Here is a 4,801-nt window from a genome sequence, read left to right on the forward strand (position 1 = left end):
AAATTTTGCATTTTTCATGCCCTTGCATTTAAAATAAAAATGGTTTTTATCCATGTCCAAGTAATATATTATTTGTTCTTGAGTTTTATTTTTAAAAAGCATCATATTGTCTATAATCTACTTAAAATGGATTTATTAAAAAAAAATCAGCATTCTATTTCCGTGAATGCACATAGCTTGATCCATCTCGCATTATTTGACATTTTCACTTTTGTATAGTATTCTATTGTGTGCTTATACTATACAAAAATCTATTCTTCTGATGATGGATGTGTAGGTTTCTAGTTTTTTGCTATTACAGAGATGCAATGAATTTTTGTGTACTTGTCATATAGGGTAGTGTCAGTTATGGCATGAAAAATGGTTAGAAATGCAAATTCTTGAACTTTATCCAAGACCCATTGAATCAAAAACTCTAGGATGGACCCAGTAATCTGTGTTTTAACTGGTCCTTCAGGTTTTAACTGGTCCTTCAGGTACTCTTGGAGAAGGAAATGGCAACCCACTCCAGTATTCTTGCCTGGAGAATCCCATGGACGGAGGAGCTTGGTGGCTACAGTCCACGGGTCCCAAAGAGTCGGACACGACTGAGCGACTTCACTTCACTTTCAGGTACTCTGATGCTTGAAGTTTGAGAACCACTGCTGTAAGGAACTTGTTTAAGTGTGGACTTACTGGGTAACTGCTGCTGCTGCTAAGTCGCTTCAGTCGTGTCCAACTCTGTGTGACCCCAAAGACGGCAGCCCACCAGGCTCCCATGTCCCTGGGATTCTCCAGGCAAAAATACTGGAGTGGGTTGCCATTTCCTTCTCCAATGCATGAGTGAAAAGTGAAAGTGAAGTCGCTCAGTTGTGTCTGACTTTTAGCGACCCCATGGACTGCAGCCTACCAGGCTCCTCCGTCCATGGGATTTTCCAGGCAAGAGTACTGGAGTGGGGTGCCATTGCCTTCTCTGTTACTGGGTAAAAGGGTACACAAATTTGTAGAATATGGTTGTTCACTAGTGTAGCCAGATAGCAAGTGAGCTCTTAATTCTAAGGTAGCCAAATGTATTAATTCTAAGGTAGCCAAATGTCTTTCCTTTGTTACTGTGTGCGTGTGCGTGTGCTCTCCCTCTCTCTCTCTCTCTTTATATATATATATTCCCCCCCGCCCACACTACACAGCTTGTAGGATCTTCGTTCTCTGACCAGTGAATCCGGGCCCCTGGCAGTGCAAGCTTCATGTCATAACCACTGGACTGCCAGGAAATTCCCTTTTTTTATATTGTTTGAGAACATTTCCCATACCTCAAGGCAAGAAAGATGTATGCCCGCATTTTCTCCTGATAGCTTTGAGGTTTGGCCTTTCAGACTCAAGGCCTTAATCTATGTGGAATCGCTAAATTCCAGAGGCAGGGATCCTATTTCATTTTCCCTCCATGACTGATCAACTGAAACCACGAGGCGGCATTTTGGAGGGCTTGGGGAGCTCTGGTACTTTATGTTTCAAGGCAGGAAGAATTCAGTGAAAGGGAGCATTTAGATAAGAAGTGATTGAACAGAATAGGACGCTTGTGGGGCTTACAAGCAAGTGAGTGAGAGGTTCTGTGCCCCAGGAACTTAGTAGGCTACAGTTTATAATCAAAGAAAAAGTGAGAATGGGGAAAAGACCACCTTCTTCCCCTTTTTTGAGTAGATGCCATGTCCCATATTGGGTGGGGGAGTTTTCTTGTCTTTATATGGTCAAGCTGGACTGTCATGGCACAATGGAAATGAGCAAAAAAGCAGTAATATATGCTAAAAATGGTAAGTCATCTCAGGTTTTAGTGTAAGGTCACATTTTCCTTATACTTTTGCTTTTAGGCTGTGCAGAGGACTGTGTCCTAGGAATCATTAACTTACTGAACTCACTGGGCAGGGTGTGGGTCTCATGCCACCGCTATGTTATGGTTTGGAGCATGTCTCACGCCTCAGCGACATGATTTTGTTGCTAGGCAAGCCTCTTGGTTTTGTGGTTAAGCAAACCTGCTTTCTTGAGAGACCATTAACTTACAGGGATCCCCCATATTTTTTCTTTACTTACTATCCACTGGTGGGATTAACTATTTAATTACCTATCTTGTCCCTTTACTCTGTCCCTATCACAGCTGTTTCAATTCCTTTTAGACAGAGGGAGGTTATTTGTCATGATCTACAATGCCACCTTTGTAGTATAGTCAAGATTTCATATGTACATGGACCTGATTGTAAGGCATCTTTTTGTTTTGTTCATCAGCTTATCAATTTCTGTGCTGATATCACACTGTTTTTAATAATTAAAGTTTTATAATAAACCTTGGTGTCTGCTAGGACAGTCCCCTCAACCAAATTTTCTTCAGAAGTGTCTTGGTTATTCTCGATCCTTTGTTCTTCCATATACATCTTCAGTTCAGTCAGTTCAGTTGCTCAGTCGTGTCCGACTCTTTGTGACCCCATGAATTGCAGCATGCCAGGCCTCCCTGTCCATCACCAACTCCCAGAGTTCACTTAAACTCACGTCCATTGAGTCGGTGATGCCGTCCAGCCATCTCATCCTTTGTCGTCCCCTTCTTCTCCTGCCCCCCAATCCCTCCCAGCATCAGAGTCTTTTCCAATGAATCAACTCTTCGCGTGAAGTGGCCAAAGTACTGGAGTTTCAGCTTTAGCATCATTCCTTCCAAAGAACACCCAGGGCTGATCTCCTTCAGAATGGACTGGTTGGATCTCCTTGCAGTCCAAGGGACTCTCAAGAGTCTTCTCCAACACCACAGTTCAAAAGCATCAACTCTTCGGTGCTCAGCTTTCTTCACAGTCCAACTCTCATATTCATACACGACTACTAGAAAAACCATAGCCTTGACTAGACGGACCTTTGTTGGCAAAGTAATGTCTCTGCTTTTCAATATGTTATCTAGGTTGGTCATAACTTTCCTTCCAAGGAGTAAGCATCTTTTAATTTCATGGCTGCAATCACCATCTGCAGTGATTTTGGAGCCCCCCAAAATAAAGTCTGACACTATTTCCACTGTTTCCCCGTCTATTTCCCATGAAGTGATGGGACCAGATGCCATGATCTTCGTTTTCTGAATGTTGAGCTTTAAGCCAACTTTTTCACTCTCCTCTTTGACTTTCATCAAGAGGCTCTTCAGTTCTTCTTCACCTTCTGCCATAAGGGTGGTGTCATCTGCATATCTGAGGTTATTGATATTTCTCCCGGCAATCTTGATTCCAGCTTGTGCTTCTTCCAGCATAGCGTTTCTCATGATGTACTCTGCATATAATTTAAATAAGCAGGGTGACAATATACAGCCTTGATGTACTCCTTTTCCTATTTGGAACCAGTCTGTTGTTCCATGTCCAGTTCTAACTGTTGCTTCCTGACCTGCATATAGGTTTCTTAAGAGGCAGATCAGGTGGTCTGGTATTCCCATCTCTTTCAGAATTTTCCACAGTTTGTTGTGATCCACACAGTCAAAGGCTTTGGCATAGTCAATAAAGCAGAAATAGATATTTTCCTGGAACTCTCTTGCTTTTTCCATGATCCAGCGGATGTTTGCAACACATCTTAGAACTGGCTTTCTAAGACCTCTGAAAATAAATCTGTTGGGATTTTTATTAACTTTATTGAATCTGTAAATCAGTTTGGATTATGTTGATATCCTTATAATATTAACTTGTCCTATTAAACATGGCATATCTCACTGACTAGGCTTTCTTTAATGCACTCCAATTAAATTAAAATTTTTTCTCCTTGTAGGTCTCATATATCACTTTTAGATTTGTTTCTGAGTATTTTCTGTTTTTTATAACTCTTTTAGACAAAAACTTTTTATTTATATATTTTTGCATCCCATGGCTTAGTTATCTTATACCAAAAGTCTGTACCTTAGTAAGTTAAAAAAATTTTTTTAAATTTTATATTGGAGCATATTTGATTTACAATGTTGTGTTAGTTTCAGGTGTGTAGCAAAGTGATTCAGTTATACACATACACATGTCTATTCTTTTTCAGATTCTTTTCCCATATAGGTTATTACAGAGTGTTGAGTAGAGTTCCCTGTGCTGTAGCAGTCCTCACTGGTTATCAGTTTTATATATAGTAGTGTGTGTATTTTAATCCCAGCCTCCTAATTTATCCCTCCCCCACATCCCTTTGGTAACTATGTTTGTTTTTTATGTCTGTGGTCTATTTCTGTTTTGTAAATAAGTTCATTTGTGTGTGTGTGTGTGTGTGTGTGTGCATGTTGAGATTCCACATATAAGCAGTATCATATATGTGTCTTTCTCTGAATGGCTTACTTAGTATGATAATCTCTAGGTCCATCCACGTTACTGCTAATGGCATTATTTCATTCTTTTTCATAGCTGAGTGATATTCCATTGTATATATGTACCACCTCTTTTTTATCCATGCATCTGTTGATGGACATTTAGGTTGCTTCCATGTCTTGGCTATTGTAAATAATGTGCTGTCAACATAGTGAGCGCATGTATCTTTTTGAATTATAATTGTCTCCAGATGTATGCCCAGGAGTGAGATTGCTGGGTCATATGGTAGCTCTACTTTTAGTTTTTTAAGAAACCTCCATACTGTCTCCATAGTGGTTGTACCAACTTACAGTCCCACCTAGAGTATAGGAGGGTTCCTTTTCCTCCATACATTCTCCAACATTTATTGTTTGTAGACTTTTTGATGATGGCCATTCTGATCGATGTGAGGTGACACCTCATTGTAGTTTTGATTTCTTTTTCTTTAAAATTAGTGGTGTTGAGCATTTTTTCATGTGCCTATTGGCCATCTA

This window comes from Bos grunniens, chromosome 20 (assembly GCF_055505025.1).
Source record: "Bos grunniens cultivar Pamir isolate PY7600 chromosome 20, Bosgru_T2T1.0, whole genome shotgun sequence".
NCBI classification, from domain to species: Eukaryota; Metazoa; Chordata; class Mammalia; order Artiodactyla; family Bovidae; genus Bos; species Bos grunniens.